The sequence below is a fragment of the Danio rerio genome, chromosome 2 (assembly GCF_052040795.2).
Source record: "Danio rerio strain M-AB ecotype USA chromosome 2, GRCz13ab, whole genome shotgun sequence".
NCBI lineage: Eukaryota > Metazoa > Chordata > Actinopteri > Cypriniformes > Danionidae > Danio > Danio rerio.
The window spans coordinates 50,448,259-50,470,000 of NC_141022.1; the positions used below are offsets into that span (position 1 = coordinate 50,448,259).

The following is a 21,742-nucleotide window of genomic DNA, read 5'->3' on the forward strand; positions in this document are numbered from 1 at the left end:
CATCATGTAAAGCAATTAATTGCAAACTGAAAAAAATATAATTTGATTATATGGTTTGGAATTGGATGTTTTATAAGATTACTTACATTTTTTTGTGATTATTTAGCATTTAAATAGGTATAAAATGCATGATATTTTTATTTTGACACTTGCTAAAAGCAATGGGAAGACTTCTATTTTGCCCCCCATAATGGGAAAGGCCATCTTGTTTAGATAAAAGGAATGTAGGAAGGACATTTTTTGTATGTTGGATTATAGCCCACACTCCCAATCAGCAGGTGGCGGTAATTCACCTAAAAGTTGTATGATAACCACCAAGAAAAGACATAAGGAGATGAAGAAGAAGGCAGCAGCCATCTTGTTTTGGAGGGAACCTAGAAGACTGCACTAGCCGTCACAGTAGCATAGGTTACTGTCGTTTAGTTTTGAAGTTTAGTTTGTCCTAGATTATTCTCTAGATTGTCATCTACTTTACCTCATTTAGACCATTTATGGATTACCTGATCCCAAATTGTCAAGGGAACAATGCAAGATTTGATGCCAATAGTCGCACTTCACTGGTGATTAGGGAACAAAGAACGAGTGAACTAAAGGCCATCCTTCAACCATCGTTTGGACTTCTTGACTGAGGATTAATCCTTTCATCTGGTCTTGATTTCAGGTAAGTGCAGATATTTGGACATGCATCTGATTTCAGCAGTTCTTTGGGTTTACTCATTTCTCGAAGGTATAGAATAAAAATCAAAGTTTGTTACAGAATTTGCTTTCTCAAATTATCATTGAGTCAGTGGCAACATACTACTGGTTTTGATTAAGGTAAGATTGGTTTTATATTTAGACATTTGTTCATTTCTGAACAGTGACAACTTGTGACATTGTCCCTATATTGTTTACCACGCTACTTTGAATTATCTGTGCTTTACTGACTGTGAACAGTGTTGTGCTTCGATAATCATTGGCTTCTAATATGATTTCCCTATTTAGAATTTGCAAAGGGTAATTTTCTATTTTTTTTTTTCTAAAAGTCTAAATGTATTAATTTGATCTTAATCAGGGTTTGTTGAGGAAACCAGGGTTTCTTAAAAACTTTAAAGAAACATTAATACATGTTAGTAAATCCAATGATTCATTTTTTTTTCTTCAGTGTAAAGTAATGGGGGAAATGGGGACAAACCTAACTGTTGGGTTAAATAGTGTAATTTTATATTAACTGAAATTACCCCAAAGTTGGGTTTGTCCACCTTTTACCTAACATTGGGTTACGGAAGCCCAGCAATTTTTAGAGTCAATTCAATTTTTTTTTTTTCCACCACTAAACCTAATCATAATATATCCATATATGTATGTAGGTGTTGACAGCCACAGTTGCAGTCTTTTTGAAACACAAGTTGTTTTGTTCAAACTCAGCCCATATAAATTGTTTGCAACCGCTTTCCTTGAAAAAATGTAGTTAATTCAAAGAATCTTTTTTTTTTTTTTTTTTCTCAGTGTAATGCAGTGGGTCAAAAATGAAGAAACCTAACTTTTGGGTTAGTGTTATTTAAATTTAATTGAAATGGGCCTAACATTGGGTTTGTCCACCTTTGACCTAACACAGCCTAGCAATTTTTAGTGTCATTCAATTATTTTATTTTTATTCTTTATTATTATTATTATTATTATTATTATTATTATTATTATTATTATTATAAATTTTACCACTAAACCTAATCTGACCTATTAGATCCATTTATTTGGATGTGGACAGAACTAGACTTTGCAGGTGCTTTTTTCTTTTTTTTTTTTTCCTTTTTTTTTTCTTTTTTTTTGATGCACCATAACTAAACTTAAGCAATGTTTATTGCTTTTTTCTTTTGTTGTTGTCCAGAAATAAAAGTGGAAAAAGTGGTGGTTTCTAACAATTGGTTAAATTAGATTACAGAAGGTTTTTTTTTTTTTTTTCTTTTGGAGGTGGTAAACATCATCAATCCACACCTTGCTTTCTCCAATGACCGTAGTCAATGGTACTACAAGTTTTGTTGAGGGGAACCAGGCTTGGACTGCAAAAGAAAACTGAACAAAAAAAAAAAAAGATTTTGGTAACTGGCTTCAAACAATTTGTATGGGCTGCATTTAAACAAATAAATTAAATTTAATAATCAACTTAATTGGTTTGTTTAAATTAAGCCTGTATAAATAGTTTGCAACCACTTACCTTAATTTTTTTTTGTAAATCTAATGAATAATTTTTTTTTCAATGTAACACAATTGGTCGAATATGGAGAACTGTTGGGTTAAATAATGTAATTTAAATTTAAATGAAATTACCCCAAAGTTTGGTTTGTGCACCTTTGACCTAAATTCAAACACAGTGTTTATTCAGGCCCACTTTCTTTTGTAATTGTCCAGAAATAAAAATGGAAAAAAAATGTTTTTTTTATTTATTATTATTTTTTTTATTGGCTAATTACAAAAAAAAACCAAAAAAAACTGTAATATGAAGACCTTTAACATCAAACCGCAGAGGTACACAGACCTGGAATTTCTAAATAGGGAAATCTTGTTAGCACCAATGACTATAAAAGTACAACACTGTTCACAGTCAGTTAAATAGTGCCAATGTTGTTTTGAATTCATACTTGCAGGTTATATTAAATCAAATAGTCAAAGTAGTGTGGTAAACAATATAGAGAATGTACCGCAAGTTGTTACTGTTCAAGAATGAATGAATATAAAACCAACTTTACCTCCGTTATAAAACCAGACTTAACAGGTGCTGTCTTCTTGAAACACCAGAATTTGATTCTAACATCGTGTTTATTCAGGCCCACTTTCTTTCGTAGTTGTCCAGAAATAAAAACAGACTGGTGGTGATGGATAGTGGATGTTTTATGGTGATGTGGTGTGTGTGAAGGATGCAGAAGGCTGTAGATTAGCTCTGATCTCTTTAACACCTGTGGAGGCGATTCTCATTTTCATACAACACCTGAGACTCATGCGCACACCTGCAATCTGGTCCGAGCGATTGTTTAGCGCACCCACACACACATTCTAATGAACAGATCAAAGCGAGTGCTGAACCCTGAACCCCGCTGACTCATTTTCTGGCATCTGGCGGGAAAAACAGCCCTCCTCGCTGAACGAGAAGTGGCGCGCTCTTCATCTCTTAAATGTCACCCAGCGCACAGGCTAATTCAGTCACACCTCTCCCAAACAACGAAACAAGCTAGGCCTCGTCTGGAGAAGCAGACAGAAAGAGAGAGCGAGATCTCAAACCTGATTAAAATTATACTCCGCCAACACAAGTCTGGGTAAACATGGTGATTTGCGCAGAGAGTGATAGGCTGTCGTTAGTAATTGTGCGCTTTGCTTTGATGTTCAGAGTCAGTTTTATTATCTTCTCGGCTGCCGCATAAAGGAGGATGACAGGAAGTAAAAAGGACTGTTTTATCAAACATTAAGGAAGGCGTCTTCCATCACAGAAAGGTAATAAAATTGTCCCGTATGGCTGTGTTGACTCTCTAAGCTAGTTCTGATTTATTTTATTTTTTTAAACTGACATCTGGCACAGATCCGATCTTGTTGTTTGTTTATGGCAAACTACACAAATGCATATTATATCATATTTTGAGCTCCTTATGATATGTTTCTTATACTTTACATAAATAACTTCTTATAACTTTTTGACGTGTACTATTACACCGATGTGATTAGAGCGTTCAGTTCTTCATGTCATCAGCTGCTGAATTTAAATCTGCTTTCCTGTAATGCTGAGCCACAAAAATGTCATGAACCACAATTTATTAGTGTTTTCAAACAAATTCAGTTTGTTTTGGGTTTCAGACATTTAAATACAGGCGGCTAGCTCACTGCAACTCTCACATGATTGCCCACTGAAGCTAAGCAGGGTTGCTCTTCAAGACCACATGGGAAAGTTGCTGACTGAAGTGGTGTTAGTGAGAGCAGAAGGGGCGTTCAACCTGCGGTCTGTGTGGGTCCTAATGCCCCAGTATGTTGTTGTGGACTCTAGACTGTTCAGTGAGCACCATCTTTTGAATGAGATGTTAAACCGAGGTCCTAACTCTCTGTGGTCATTAAAAAAATCTTAGCATGTCCTTCGAATAAGAGTAGGGGTTTAACCCTGTCATTCTGACCAAATTTGGCCTCTGTCCACCATGGCCTCCTAACCATCCCTATATCATAATTGGTTTAGTCATGTTTCCTCTCCACCAATCAGCTGTTGTGTGGTGTGCAATCAGGCAAAATATGGCTGCTGTCACGTCATCCTGGTGGATGCTGCTCACTGGTGGTGAAGATGAGAAGATTTCCCACCAAAATGTTAAAGCTCTTTGAATGCCCAGAAAAGTGCTATTTAAATATAAGGAATTATTATTATTATTATTATTATTATTATTATTATTATTAGTATTATTATTATTATAACAAAATACATCTAGGTACTAGCAAAACAACTTTTATGGGCAATACTTTATACTAAGGTTCTATTAGGTAATGCTTTTTCTAACATGAACAAACAATAAACAATACATTATTATGATATTTATTCATGTTAGTTAGCGTTAGTTAATAACTCACAATAACTCATGGTCCATTTAACTAATGTTAACAAGCATGAATTTGTATTTTAATAATAAATTAGTAAATGTTGAACTATGATTAATAAATGCTGTACATTTGTTCAATATTAGTTTATGTTAGTAAATACATTAATAATAATAATAATAATAATAATAATAATAATAATAATAATAATAATAATTCCTTATATTTATATTGCACTTTTCTAGACACTCAGCGCTTTTACACAATGGGAAGGATCTCTTCATCCACCATGTGTATTTTAATTACACTTTTTCTTTTTTCTCAGAAACTGTAACGAGTTACTGTTACTTTTGTTTTATAATTAAATTACATAACACTGTTAGATGTAACTAGTTACTCCTCAACACTGCACATATTTGACAATAAAAATGTAACAATTTTTATTTTTATTTTTCAAAAAAGAGGTTTAAATAATTGGGGCTATGGTGTGTCATGTGTCCCAATTCTACCCCTTAGCCCTTCCCCTTACCCAGGGGTGTCCCAATTCTCTTTAGCTTGAAAGTGTAGGGCTAAGAAGAAGGGCTAGATACCCCTTGAAACCAAGGGGTAGAAAATTTCCCAGAATACACCAGCTACAGTACAACGGCAGCATGGCTGCACACTGAAGTAAGGCGATGCACAAATTATTATTATTATTTTTTATGGACATTATAACAAATTTTACAGAAACAAGCACATGTTTTAATACAATTATAACTGCATTTGTGTTTTACCGTCATGCTAGAATAAACAAAACGCCAAAATAACTGCAAAATTTTGCTATCTATAATCCATAATAATAACTCCTGTATAGCCGTGTCACAACATACTTTCTCGATGACACTTGAATACCCTGTCAGAAATGCCTGGTGACCAAGAATTACCATTTTACAGTGTCTGGTATAACGTTAATGTTGATTTGATTTCTTTCGAATAGATGAATATGGCCACAATTCGCAGTACAGTTACGAGCTTATTGCAACATTATATCATTATGATAACATGATATCATTGCCTTCTGTGATTTCCTGAAGATAAATACAAAAAATTAATGCATCTGAAATAACTACAGCAGTCGCGATCGCTGATCTCAAATGTAAGAGATTGCGATGACGTTTGCAGGTGCTGTAGTGGTGTCCCATTTCTTAGGGGTAAAATTTCAAGCCTCTCCCCGTCAGACGCAACGGGTAAGGGGTACAAAAATAGAATTGGGAGCGGGCCTTAATGTGTCATCAGATTTTAATTTTATTTATTTATTTTTCAGCTAGGTTGCATTCAATTAATCAAATGTCACTCAAATCATTTATAAGGTTTAACCTATTTTAATTATTTTACTTTAATTATTTTATTTCAATTATTATTGAATCTCTATTACAAATAAATGCTGCTCCTCTGAACTTTTCATTAATGATTAAATCGAGACTATATTTTATATATAATGTAATAAATACATTTAATAAAAAAATCTACTTTCATAAACTTTCAAATCTCTGGTAAGTTTATTATTATTTCATTTTAATTAATTAATTTATTTATTTATTTGAATAATAAAATGAAAGTCTAAGAGGATAAAGAAAATGTAATTTGTATAGCCAGTTTTTCCTCAACTTTAAACGAAAGAAACACAGAATGGACAGGTTTACAGCTTAAAAAATGGACAAGTCTCACAATATTGGATCCTTTGAATTAAATGTTACAATCTAAATGCAGCTATAGAGATAAAGAATGACACGGAGCGCTCAGTGTCGGCGGTAAGGTCTTTATAAGTGATTTTATCAGTACAGATAGGAAGAAATGACTTGCTGTGTGCATGTCACGGCTATCAGAAGTCCAAATGTCCTGTGACACCGTTTACTGTTCAAGTCATTTTAATAAGCACTTTGTCTGTGAAGTGACAAGAGCATCTCTGTATATGTTACAATAAAACATTTTAAGAGTGTCGCTATGCATATGCCAGAAATATACATTCGTCTAAAAAGAGACTGTTGTGACGCACTGAAATCTTTATAACCCCCCCTCCACACACAAACACACACACACACACACACACACACACACACACACACACACACACACACAAAGATAGAGAAAGTCATATCACTGTGCAGCAGACGTATTCCCACATAACCTCAATTTGATTGGTAATATTCCTCTGTGAGTGTTATCACCCCTATCTCTTACACACACATACACACACACACACTACAGATGCTCTGCTGAGGTTGAGAGTGTTATCTTGCTCAAAGGAAGGGTTGCAGATGAATAAACTGAGTTGCATCTGTGTGTATTACCTTTTAACCTTTTTTTCTGTGTGTGTGTGTGTGTGCTCTCTGATTCTGGTTGCGGTGATAACACTCTCTGCAGTATATCTGGGATGTTTGTATTAGCATGAAACATGGGATCTGCTCGATTCAATTATCATTGTCTGAATGTTGTCTTTTATCCAGCAGAGTGTAAACAAAGATAAGCAAGCAAAGCGTGACATTTTAACAGCTTAAAAAAAACAACAACAACAAGAAATATGCAAGCGCAATGTTGCTTTACGGTTCAGTGAAAGTTTGTGCATGTGTTTGTGGGAGAACTGACTAGGTAATCAGCTGAATGCGACTTGTTTGAAATGGATTGATTGACTGAAGAGATGATTTCAGAAATTCAGAACAGTTGTTAGGTTTTTATGTCTTATTTTTATGTTAACGCATACTCTGATGCATATATTGTACTGTATTTTAAAAGTGCATTACACAGAAAACATGTGAATCAAATGTTGTTTTTACAATGAACTGCTTTTGTTAATTGCCATGAAATTTATTGTGGTCAATCAATGAATCAATGAGTTCTTTTAAAGCTACAAAAGTTGCTCAAACCTTTATAATCTTATACTCAGGCCATCTTCGATATAGGGCAAGGTTAACAAAAACGAACGAAAAAATGAAAACTAAAATTTTAAAACATTCTGAAATAAAAATAAAAGTGAGTTTTTAAAAAAACGACAACTAACTGAAACGGTATTGTGCACATACAAAACTAACAGAAACTAACTAAAATTATAGCAAAAAGTTCTTTGTTTTCCTCCTTGTAAATGTATTTATTAGATAAGCCTACTGTAAGCCTTTTAGAAGTAAATCTATTTACTTTGCGACGTCAGGTGTTTGACCGTAGGGTATGAAATCAGTCATAAGAATTTTGTACGTAAATAAAACTCATCTATCTGTAATTATAAAATCGTACAGGAAAACGGAACGTACTCATAATTTTACAAGGGTACAATTCCAAAATCTGTGATTAGAACAGATTTTGACCTTTTGAGCATATTAGCAAAAATTCTAGTTCTGTGAGCGACAACAAAACATTTTAAATTAGTAAGCAAGAATGTACGCTAATATGGTCAAGTATTTTATAGCATGGGTTGATCAGGACATGATGGTATGTCTGATATTACACAAAGAGCTTTTAAGAATCGACCTCTTGACCATATTAGCATAAATTCTTGCTAACTACTTTGAAATGTATTGTTGTCACCTACACAGAACTATAATGAATTCAAAGCAAGATTTTTTGCTAATATGCTCAAGTATTTTATAGCATGGGTTAATCAGGACATGATGGAATGTCTGTTATTTACACAAAGAGCTTTTGAGAATTGACCTTTTGCGCATATTAGCGTCAATTCTTGCTAACTACTTTGAAATTAATTCATTATAGCTATTTAGGTGTCAATAATTAATTTCAATGTAGTAAGCAAGAATGTACGCTAATATGGTCAAGTTTTCTATAGCATGGGTTGATCAGGACATAATTGTGTGTCTGATATTTACACAGAGTTTTTTTTTTTTTAAATTACCTCCTGAGCAAATTAGCATACATTCTTGCTAATGACTTTGAAATCAATTCATAGAACAGTCATGAGCTGTGATAGGATGAGACTCAATGAGGTCAATTTTCGCTGTGTTTCTTGGACATTTTACAGAATCAAAATTAAGAACGGACCGAGGATAGGGAGCATAATGTAAGTTAACGTGACAGGCAGCGAGCGCAGAATTTCTCAGTGAATCACCTTTATTACAGCTCTTGACGGACATTTCTCAAAGAGGAATCAAATCTCTAGCAACATTAATCAAAATGGACTTTTAACGTTCTTGGAATGTTACAATTAAACTTTCTTAGAACAATATATTTTAACTGAAATGTAGGTATTTTAAATGTTGTTAGAATGTTATGCTAACCATTAAAATTTTTTTTTTAAATCTAGCAACTTTACCAAGAATGTTGAAATGTCCAGATTGCTTAAAGAACATTATATTTTGGTGGAAATTTAGTTTTTTTCTAACCATAAAAATGTTCTAGCAACCTTGAGCAAACTGGACATTTCACTGTTCTTGGAACATTTCAAGTAAAAATTCTTAGAACGTTATAATTTGGTGGAAATTTAGGTTTTGAAAATGTTTTAAGAATATTTTGCTAACTATAAAAAACGTTTTAGAAACGTCAAGTAAACGGGACATTTCAACATCTTTGGAACGTTACAGATAACGTTATGAGAATGTTCTCTCAACCTAAATTTGTTAGGTATGTACTTACATTCCGACAGGAATTTTAATCCTTTAAAAATGAATTGTCACATACAGAACTATAATGAATCGATTTTTAAAGTAGTTAGCAAGAATATGATCTAATGCTCAAGGTCAATTTTAGAAACAAATCGATTCTTCCAACACAAACCGATTAAGTTTACTTGACAAATTTAACTGACAATTAAACAGTTTTCAGTTTTTAAGTTTTCTCCTGTCACTCCACCCCAGTCGTGGTTACAATCAATTTGTGTTGGAACAACATGAATGAATTGTGTGGAACGCTGCATTTTTTACAGTGATGTACTAGACAAGTTGGTTGGTCAGTGTTTACCATATGCAAATGAGTCGACAGACGCCGTGAAGCACCAATGATCTTCGCTGTTCCTGGCAACTCAAACCCAGTGTTGATGGAGAGTGTGAGAGAACTGGTGAGAAAGCAAAGTGTGGATCTCTCCATAAACTGTCATGTTCCTCTCATTTATGTTCTGTGGGTGACAATAAATCATTACAAAGCAGTTAGCAAGACGTTATGCTAATATGCTCATATATTCTGTAGCATGGGTTGATCAGGACATGATGGTATGTCTGATATTACACAAAGAGCTTTTGCGAATTGACCTTTTGAGCATATTAGCAAAAATTCTTGCTAACTACTTTGAAATTAATTCATTCTAGTTCTGTGAGCGACAACAAAACATTTTAAATTAGTAAGCAAGAATGTACGCTAATATGGTCAAGTATTTTATAGCATGGGTTGATCAGGACATGATGGTATGTCTGATATTACACAAAGAGCTTTTAAGAATCGACCTCTTGACCATATTAGCATAAATTCTTGCTAACTACTTTGAAATGTATTGTTGTCACCTACAGAACTATAATGAATTCAAAGTAGTTAGCAAGATTTTTTGCTAATATGCTTAAGTATTTTATAGCATGGGTTAATCAGGTCATGAGGGAATGTCTGTTATTTACACAAAGAGCTTTTGAGAATTGACCTTTTGAGCATTTTATTGTAAATTTTTGCTAACTACTTTAATATTAATTCATTATAGTTCTTTAGGTGTCAATAATTATTTTCAATGTAGTAAGCAAGAATGTACGCTAATATGGTCAAGTTTTCAATTTACCTTATTCTAAAATGCGGAAGTGCGCCTGTTTTTGCGATTGACTTAGAACTTCCGTTTCAGTCGCCTACGGGAGAAATGACTAGGAATAATAAACGGCAAAAAATGGTCAAAGTACTTGCTCTACAAACAAATGTTTGCATGACTATACAGACCAAGTAGAATAAAATAACAAGGAAATATCAGTTTGCAACATCAAACAGCGAAACGAGCAGTTTTTAATCTCTAAAAATGAGTGGAAGTGAATGAGACCGGAAGTCTCGTGCCAAAAAGATTCAAATGGCAGCGCCCGCTCGTCTGCGGAGAATAAGGTTAATAGCATGGGTTGATCAGGACATAATTGTGTGTCTGATATTTACACAGAGTTTTTTTTTTTAATTACCTCCTGAGCAAATTAGCATAAATTCTTGCTAATGACTTTGAAATCAATTAATTTTAGTTCTTTAGGTGACAACAATTAATTTTAAAGTAGTCAGCATGCTACTATGCTCAAGTATTTGCAGTTTAGAGGAATTACCAACCCACTTCACACGACGTCACACATGTTCCTGGTTGCAAAAAAAAAGACTGGTTACAATAGCAAACATGTCGTGTTGTGCATAAGGATGCTAAATTCGAAAACACCCAAAAATAGAAAACTGAACTTTTACCGTACACCACACTGCTTTTAAATGCCAATCGCAGACATCTGTGGCTAAAAGGGAGCTGAACGAAGTGACAACCCAATTAAAAATATTCAACTCTGCAGTTCTCGTTTTATATCAGGTAAGTTCACGCTATGCTGAATCATACACATTACTCATTTTTGATTGCAGCAATGATTTCAGCAAAAACAGTTAAATATGGTTAATTAAACTGCGGATACTGAATACAAAAAAAAAAATGAAATGTAAAAATTTAAGTTCACATACCCTAATCCTGCCGTACAGGTGCAGTTTGTTGTCAGAATGCAGTTGTTTTGCTTGTTGATGATGCCTTGTACAATTCCGTCTTCTTTTCTTGTTTTTGGCTTGGCAGAATCTTGGTTTTTAGCACTACATAGTGTTGAATCTGGTAATCATGGAACAATATTTCTTGCACATGACCACACAGAACAGCATTGTTGGCATCCAAAGACTTTAGCCCATTAACTTCTCTCTTGTAAAATCACTTGGGGTTGCAATGTGATGTATTTTTAATTTTTTTTGCTGGATGCTTGGCCATTTCGTCTTATCCAGCATGGGTGTAATCGTAAATGGACCTGTCAGATGAACGCCGCTCACTTTAACAATCATTTTGCTGAAAACCTGTGCTTTTCACTGGGTGACGAGCTGTTATAATACGCTGAAAGCAATAAGTAAATAATATATACATATATATATATATATATATATATATATATATATATATATATATATATATATATACATATATATATATATATACATATATATATATATATATATATATATATATATATATATATATATATATATATATATATATATATATATATATATATACATGCAATCAATATAACTTATTTCTGAGACAACAACAAACTCTGTACCGCATCGGATAACATTCCCTCACTGTAAATGCTAGCACTCCTGTTTTTTTTCTGCAACTTTGCTGCCCTCACATCCTGAATGTTTACAAACAGGTAATTTGTCTATGGATTGACCAGGGCATGATGCTATGTCTGTTTTTTTACACCAAAGAGCTTTTGAGAATTGACCTTTAAAGCATATTATTGTAAATTATTGCTATCTACTTTGAAATTAATTCATTATAGTTGTGTGGCTGACAATAATTAATTTCAAAGCAGTTGGGAAGAATTTACGCTAATATGCTGTAGAGGTCTGCAGCATGGGTTGATCAGGACATGATGGTATGTGTGATATTTATACACAGATCTTTTGAGATATGACCTCTTGAGCATATTAGTGTAAATTCTTGCTAACTACTTTGAAATAATTTATTAAAGTTATGTGGGTGACAATAATTAATTTTAAAGCAGTTAGCAAGAATGTATGATAATATGGTTAAGTATTCTGCAGCATGGGTTGACCAGGACATGATGGTATGTGTGGTATTTACACACACATATTTTGAGAATTGATCTCTTGAGCATATTAGCGCAAATTATTGCAAACTACTTTTAAATTAATTCAGTTCTGTAGGTGGTAACAATACATTTTAAAGTAGTTAGCAAGACGCTAATATGGTCAAGTATTTTATATAGCATGTGTTAATCAGGGCATGATGGTATGTCTGTTATTTACACAAAGAGCTTTTGAGAATTGACCTTTTAAGAATATTTTCGTAAGTTCCTGCTAACAACTTTTGAAATTAATTTATTATAGTTCTGTAGGTGACAATAATTCGTTGCAAAGTTGCTAGCAAGAATTTACACTACTATGGTCAGGTATTTTATAGCCTGGATTGATTAGGACATGATCAGGGTATGTGTGATATTTATACACATATATTAAGAATTGACCTCTTGAGGATATTAGCGTAAATTCTTGCTAACTACTTTGAAATTAATTCATTAGTTCTGTGGGTGACCAATTAATTTCTTAATAGCTACCAAGAATTTACACTTGTTTGCTCAAGAGGTCTGCAGCAGGGGGTGATCAGAACATGATGGTATGTCTGATATCTACACATGAGCATATTAGCGCAAATTCTTGCTAACTACTGTGAAATGAACTTAAAACAATTACGTTTTCCCCAAAAAAATCTCAAGAATTGGTGTTATTTAAGCTCTTTAAATAAGTAGTTTGAATAAGCAGCAAAAATATTTTTTTGGAGCGTATCTGTATGTGTAGTAGACTTGCCAAAATGATCCTCAACTGTTTGTGTGTGTGTCTGTGAGTGTGTTTTTAGTATTATACCTACCATCTGCACTCTCTGGATCAGTGAGTCGCTGAGTGAAAATTGCATTAATGACGTGCTGCACAATTGCATTAGAACGGATTGAAATTCGGGCCACTAATAAAGCGTCATTTCGTCCCCCTCGCTGCAGTGATTTGGCGGAAAGAGAAGCAATTATTCGTTCTAACACGTGTGACAATCTCACCAGCACACCGTCCATTACCACCGTAACTGTGCATGAGTCTGCATTAATGAGGAATCTCCACGCACAGCCTATAATACTCCCATTGTTACGTAGATCTGTTCATTAGCTAAATGAACAGTCCGTTTACAGCTTACAAGTCTATAAAATCAGAGCGTAGAGTAGATCCGTCTGGAGTCATGTTTGTAAACCTGTCCTCTAAAGAGTCTCATCATTCATGGTCAGCAATGATGGTGTTCTAGCATATGGTCACACATGAGATGCATATAAAAAAACAGCGCTGAAATAAGAAGATAACTCATTGAGAATTCATAAGAGTATTAACTGATATGGTATCAGTCAGATGCACCTGCTTTAATGTCACTTTAAAGTAAAGCGAAAGAGGTCAAGGGGCTAATACACCCTAGGGGGAATTATGGTGGTCCTGTGGTCTTGATGCATATTGCACAACAAAAATGGAAAGGGCTGGGGGTAATCTAAGAGCAAATCTGATTGGCTTGCTTTGTGCAATTTCTAGGAGTGAGAGTGCACTGGTCTTCATCAGTCTGCTAGGAGACAAAGAGGTTTCCGAGCTAGTAATAGACCTTTGCGTGAAAGAACTGGATGCACTATTTTTGTGATGCTTGTGAATGTAGGGACGTTTACATTTGTTTGTTTATGATTTTTTGGATGATTCATGAGCAAACATTTTAAAAGGCTGAAAGCCAAGATGTGCATAAATTTGGAAATTGTGCATAGAAAATCTTATGTGCAGATGTATTTATTTTTTTATCGGAAAAAATAATAATGATAATAATAATAATAAATTAACTAAAAATTCAAATAAAAATAAATAAATTTAATAAAAATTAAAGTTCAACCAAAAACTAAAATTTACTCACTACTTAAGCCTGGTTTATACTCGGCGCGTTTGCTTGAGTGTGTGCAGCGACTGTGACATCATTGATGTTTTTGCGGAGGTTCGCTTTGGGTGCGCGTGACATGATTTCGGCTGGCAGAGCACATAACATTTTTTGAGCCTTTATTTTATTTTATTTTATTTTTTTATTTTTTTTAGTTTGCATGGTGCCGCATTTGATTTGAGTGAAATCTGAATAATCTTGATGAGATTTTGTCTGAAACTGGTACGCCTGCACAGACGTCTTTATGATCCGTCAATGCATGATCATAGAGATAATAAGATGACCAACAATTCTAGGCTAGTAATTGCAACAGTAGTGGGAAAGGAGGAATGTTTTGTAAAAGTTTGGAAAAACTTGAGGGATAAGTTTGTTAAAACCAAAAAGAGAGGCCATTCAAGTGGACACCCAGGTGGTTTTAATATTACAGAATATGTTTTTCCATCATTCATAGATTTAACCTGTTAGCCAGCACTCTTTTTTGGGGATATACACCTACCTAAATTTAAATAGTACCAGTTCCTGACTCCAGTAAGCTACAAACACAAATTAGACACCATTGGAAAGAAGACATTTTGAGATTTACTGTGGTAAAAGGGGAAGTTACATGTAAAAAAATATAAAAAGCTATAAATTATGAAGTCGAAGAAAAAAAAAATAGTGTTTAATATTAGTTTTTTCCATATACAACCACACGAAAACATTAATGTAATGTTGTAGAAAGATGACTTGAAAGCCAAGTGTCCCATGATTTTATATTTCAAATTTGATAAAAATAGCATGCAAAATGAGACTTCTCTGAAATGTTTTCTGAGGCTATATCGGTTGGAATTGTTGGATCAGTGTGGATCAAATGGAAGTTGCTGCGTTAGGTTTTTTTTTTTCATATAAAATAACTTAATTGCATATTAGAACACGTAGACGAAACGCAATGTTATGCAAAATAGTCCAAAGTTTGTCATATCCTTTTAGAATCATCTCCACTCACACTTCTTGGACGATTTGTGCATTCCTCTGATGTTTTTCATCAAGGATGGCCACCCAAACATACCTGTCACCTTCCAACATTTTTATTATCACACACTGTTAAAGCAAAATCCCATGACTTTTTTTTTTTTTTTTAATGCGCATGCTCTAAAATATTCGGTAAAAGGATTTCCATTGTAGTTTATGCACATTTTTTTTCTTTTAAGATTTCTTATTGTTTCATCCAGGGATTTTTTTATGCGATTTTCTAAAATGCGCCTATAGCTACGGTGTATGTTGTTTTAGAGCAAAATTGTCCCAAACAAAATTCTAAATATTTCAATTAAGAGAATTTCATTCAAATTCAAGTAATTTCATCAATCCACTATGGCAAGCATTTAAAAGCACCCTAGAGAGAGGTGGATTTCACAGATCAAGACTTGAATAAAGGTTAGGCATGGTTCAGTATTTTTTGCTTTACAGACGCTGAGCTCATTGCTAAAAATTAGAGAGGGGTCTTGATGCAGATCTGGTGCAGTGCAATCTGGGCTGCATCCAATGCTTTTTAATGGGGTCACCTAACCCCACCCCTAACTCTACCCCTCACTGTGATGTCACTAACTCTATTTGAGTACATTGTGTCTGACATTGCATGACAGAGTGATGCAATCTCAGCTTGCATCATAAAGGCATGCATTCAGATACTATTACAATTATTTTATAAAATATCTTTATAAATTATTTCCCCTTTTACAGAGGAAAAGTCCTCATTTAAATGCGAAATCAATGTACTGCATATTAATAGCATCTCCCTGAAGTGCAAAATTATATACAACCTTAAAATTTTGGAAGAGTGGACTAGATCAGGTTTAGGTAAACAGTTCCTTGCAGTTTTACCATCCAGATCAAACAATTCAGCACCATGGACAGCACCATACAACGTTGTATGTAAGAAGGTAAACATTAAGCAACCACTTTAAGTTATTGTTTGAGGAAGGAACATGCCAAGAAATGTTATAACTTTTTAGTGAAGATGTACATTAAGAGCCTTCATAGCCTATTAAGAGACAACATTATCCGCAAACACATCTGTGATCTTTATCAATGCCTCTGATATTTGGAATTTGTATTGGATGCCAATAAAACACATTCCTATGATTATGTTCAGCCTTTCACAACTTTGGATGGAAAAGTAATGTATAAACCATGTAAAAATGCACTGGACTTCTGCTCCATTTAGTCAGTTCAATTCAAATTTATTTGTAAAGCGCTTTTCACAATAATTATTGTTTCAAAGCAGCTTTACAAAAGGTGCACATTATTGCATTACAATCAAAATCTGAAAAGTGATATTAATGTCAATGTAAAAATGAAGTGCTTTACATGAAAATAGGAGTTAAATAAAAAAAACATAAAACATATAAGTATTTCTAACAAAGTGCCTTGTTTATTAAGGCCAGAACAGAGTGTTCTACGGGTGGTTTGTCAAGCCCACTCACCTCTATGAAGCAGTTGTGTGAAGGAACAAAAATATTAACAAAAGAATGAGCAAACTAATGAAGGACCGAATGAATGAATGAAGGATTCAAGGACGGACGAAGGAAGGAAGGAAGGAATGAAGGAATAAACAAAGGAAGGACAGAACAAACAAACAATGGACGAAAGTTTAGAAGGAACAAACAAATATAGGAAGATCATAAATGCACTACAGAATGTTACGTTTACACATCCCTGCACAAACTGCATGTAAACGTGTCAACTTTTTACAGCGTAATAGCCACTACTCTTGAGTACTTCTAAAAGGGCTGCTTTTTACTCATACTTTGAGTAATATTTACAACACATACTTTTACTCGCACTACATTTTTTGGCAAGAAATGGTCCTTTTGTATAAGTATGATTTTTCAGAACTCTTTACACCAGGGGTGTTTAAACGGTCCTGGAGGGCCAGTCTCCTGCATATTTTAGTTCCAACCCCAATTAAACACACCTGAATCAGCTAATCAAGCTTTTTCTAGGTATACTAGAAACTTCCAGGAAGGTGCATTTAAGGAAGTTGGAGCTAAACTATGCAGGACACTAGCCCTACAGGACCGAGTTTTGACACCCCTGCTTTACACCACTGGCTGTATGCCAGTGCTGGAAAACCTGCTGTGCCAGCTTCATGTCAAATCTGGGCCAGAATTCTTTGCTACATGGGTTGTAAAAGTAACCAAACTGCAAAGATGACTATACTTCAAAAGCCAGAATTAATTTTTACATCGTGCCCTCTAGTGTATGTCAGAGACCGCCGAATAAACTGCTTTCACCAAATGAGAATAATTATTCTGTGTACATATATGAGAGGAAGAGTGTAGATTAAGCTATGGTTTCACGCAGACAGGCCTGTGGTGTAGTGATTGTATTCTCCTGATGGGTTCTCGTCGCTGTATGTCTGTTAGTTTCCTGTCTCTTTCTCTCTGACTCGGTTTAATTGTCTCTCCAACTGCTTTGGTGATGGTCGGGAGCCGCAGTGGTGCATACACACAGACACACACGCACATGAACAGTGGGGAAAGCTGGGAGGTGTGCAGGTTTTGCCCTGCATTAACGAAAACTAAATTAATGAATAGCAGGATTTTTCACCCTCAATGGCCTTCTCTACATACTAATTATTTAGGCCTCATCCTGAGAGCCTCAGCGCGCTTGCAAATGTGTATGTGTGTGTGTGCATAAAGTGGGAGTACTGAAGCGTTAAGAGTGTGTTTTCCTATTTTCTTTAATCAATGAGGGCCTCCAACAGCTGTTGGGGATGAAAAAAAAACAGCAGAGAGATTCTCATACATTTCTTTTTGCTTGCTCTTTTTGTTCCTGAAACAGACATGAGAGGAAACAGCAGACTTGTTGTTGATTTCTTTCTAATCTGAGCTTTAGTAATTTCCTGGAGTCGAGGTGCAAGTGTGTATTTTGTCTGCAGAGAAGCAAACATGCATTTACATGAGTTTTCAACCGTGCGAAGGACAACTAACCAACACACTGAACGATGGGAAGTTACCTACAGTGGTTTTAGCTGCAGGTGTGCTATGATGAGTGAAAATCTTAGGTGCTGGCTCCAGACAGTACAAAATACAGACAGTGCAAATACAACGACCGTGCAAAATACAGATAGTACAAATGCAACAACAGTGCAAAATACAACAGCATAGGCGATATGTGCAATGTGCAGTAGGTGTCCACATAGTTGTTGTAGGCCAGGGGTGTCCAAACTACGGCCCGCGGGCCATCTGCGGCTCGCAATCAGTTTTGTTAGGTCTTCAGAACAAACCATTGTTATAAAATAACTTGCCTAATTACCTTTACTTGACTAGTTAACCTAATTAACCTAGTTAAGCCTTTAAAGGGTCACGAAACACCAAAACACATTTTTTTGAGCTGTTGACAGTCGTATATGTGTCCCACACTGCTAAAAACACTATTAGGACACCTATATTTCACTAAAAAAGTGTAAATTGGTTGTTTTTGCGTTATTTCAAGCAAATTCATACTTCCTGTTTGAAACGAATTTTTATATGACATAATAGCGTTGTATTCCAGCGTGCAGACTGGGCGTCTGTGCCAGAGTGAGTCTTATTACATCTTACAGTGTGATGCATTAATGCATGAGTAAGGCTTGGTTCAAACCAATCAGCGTGCTCTATTGTGCAACTTCATTAATATTCATTAGTGTCACCGTGTTTACGCCACAGAGACGCCACGTTGTGTTGGCAAAACAAGCGTGAAGTGTTGCTTTTATAGTTTTCTGCCATTAAGTTTCGTTTTCATTTTCTCTCTGTGAGAGCTCATCTGGATCACGTGTCATTTAACATCATTTAACTTACTATGAGAAACTTTGCAAGTACATGTCAGCTTACTCTCACCCTAACCTAAAAGTCTACTTATAATTAGTGATGTGTGGATCGATACTAAAATATCGATATCTCTGATACCAACTTTGTATGTTTTAGAATCAATTATCTTATCAAAATATCAATATTTTTAGTAATTTGGAGCAAATGTGTAGTTTATTGCAAATATAAATACAGTGGAAAAAGTAACCACACTAGGGTATATGCCGAGCTAGTGCTTTTCCCATACTGATAAACTTTCGGTGATCTGTTATTGTGAACTTTTCCATTTTTTTTATAAGGTTCCTTTTACAGCATCGATGTTGTAATGTAATTAAAATACATTTAGTTGCTCAAGCGTAAAACTTTACTCGCACGCGTCCATCAGAATCAACAGGCTAGCGCAGAAGCTCCATTGAATATACTGATGTAAAATACATGCTCATATTATAAAGACATGGCGGGGGAAAATATAATTTAATGCAGTGCTTCCTGTACAATCTGAGACCCACTTTATATCAGATATCACTCAGCTAGTGGAGATCGCTGATTTTTAAAGAAAACAGCCCTTAATTGCGCCGGTTTTTGCATTGGCATACAGTTTGCCGGAAGCGCTTAATCCAGGCTACTGGCAAATTAAAAGTCCTATTAGCATGCTTCGGCTTATACTCTATTACCCTAGTTCAGCTGAATAATGCCAACTTAGTTGGAACTACTTGTTCTTCCGCCTGCCATGTCATGTTCGTAAAATGGCTCCGTACAACTGCAGAGCATGCTAGCTAGCCACTCAGTCTGCTGGCGAGGCACATGTTGTTAAGTCACGCGGTCATCGGATATGGGTGACCGCAAACGAAGTGCGTGTGGAGCTCCTTCACTTCCATAAACTTAAACGATGCGGTTTGTGAAACATGTAACAAAACAGCGAGGTGCTGTTGTAATTACACAAACCTAATTAACATTACATAGAAATCACAAGACAGAATATGGCTACGTTATGACTAGGTGGTCAGAAGAGGAGGAGAGGAGAGGCACAGGTGCTGCTAGAGCGAGACGGACATCGCTTTTAGAGTCGTTAGGTGCAGCAGATAGGCAATATCCAGGTACAAAGGGAGAAAATGTGGAGATGTGGCTGTCTTTTGGGGGCTTGGGTTTTTGTGACAATCATAAAGCAACGGAAAAAGGTTCAAAATCCTCAAGGGGACCAGATTAACATGTCACTAAACCAAAAGGTGTGAATGTTGATTTTATGTTAAGATGTTCATGCAGGCGTTTTAAGATATACATGCTCAGATGCTGTCAATAAATATGTAATTTGGCTCTTTTTGTTTGATAATTATCCATCAATAAACAAGAATAGTTCATAATATGTCTTATATTCCGTATAAAGTGACACTTTTAAGAACACTACTTGTTACTTGAATTTCCCAAACCGTAATTTTGGGCAAAGAATCGGATTGGTATCGCTGATACTCGCCTTCATTTTACTTGGTATCGCATAGGAAACCAGTGGTATCACACATCACTACTTGTAAACTAATGAGAATTAGTTGGAACAAACAGACCATCAAAATAATGTGTGACCAAGCATACCAAGAAAATCTCCCTCACACCATTACACCAACAGTATCAACAGTTAAGGCTGTTGTCAGGGGCGCCCCCAAGGGGTGGCCAGGGGTGGCCACGGCCACCCCTCGGTAAACTCTGGCCACCCCTGTGGCCACCCCAATATAATTTTGCTGTTGACATTATTGATTTAAATGTACGTATAAATTCCCAATATTTAAATAAATAAAATGCAGCCACTAAATTATTGTTGGTGTTATTGATGTAGCTGATTCATTGTGTTGTATATTGAGTTAGTAACAAATTGATTGTTCAGTTACGACGCACTCTAGTGGTGTGTGTGTGTATGTGGTTGTTGCAATAGTGAAGTAAAGACGTGTTCAGAGCAGCTCCGGTGTGATTGTCTTAATTACTGTTATGTAAGTGTACAAACATAACACATTGTCTCTCCCCCTTAGTGATGTTTCATGTGATTCAGGTGAATGCTGGTAAAAGGAAAATGACGCATGCGCGCAGAAAACCATTCCCGCGTGCCTCACGCACTCCCGTGTAAAACCCGGTTGGTTGTTTGCATGCACGCCGACAAAATAGGCGCCGCTCATGCGCCGTGAAACCGAAGTAACAGCCTTTTGTGCAGAGGTGTCGGCACGCAGCGAGTTTTGAAAGTCGACTAAAGTTTATATAATATGATGATGACGATGATGTTACTTTCACTAAGCATGGCTTTAAAGCAGAAAGGAGGGATAATGAGTCAGGGAGGTAACACTTCATAACATGATTTCTCAGCCATGATCTGGTCTAAGACCACAGATAATTCTATAATAAATTTTTTTGTATTCTTTAGAATTGTCATAATTAATTTTCATGCAAAAGGTTTCTTAAGTGATCTTGGCATATCACTCCAGTTGTTGTTTTCCAGTAATATTTAGGATTGCTTTCTGTTATTTATTCAAAATAATAATTGTATAATAATACTAATATTAATTGTATTTTAATACAATTCTGTGAGATACCAAACAAATTTCGTTGTATAACTACAATGACAATAAATGTTCTTTACATTACTTAATACTAATTGTATTTATTTAGTATAAATATAAATAAATTGTTA

At 35.1% G+C, this 21,742-nt stretch overlaps 1 protein-coding gene across 8 annotated transcripts in view; it reads left to right on the forward strand.

The window, feature by feature from the left end:
- The first annotated feature begins 355 nt into the window (after positions 1 to 355).
- Positions 356 to 21,742, forward strand: part of LOC137488194 (uncharacterized) — a 149,867-nt gene continuing 128,480 nt past the window's right edge. For all 8 annotated transcript variants that reach the window (XR_015478960.1, XR_015478964.1, XR_015478963.1 and 5 more), the window contains exon 1: positions 356 to 661. The gene's annotated coding sequence lies outside the window, so the exon portion shown is untranslated. The remainder of the gene's footprint in view (positions 662 to 21,742) is intronic.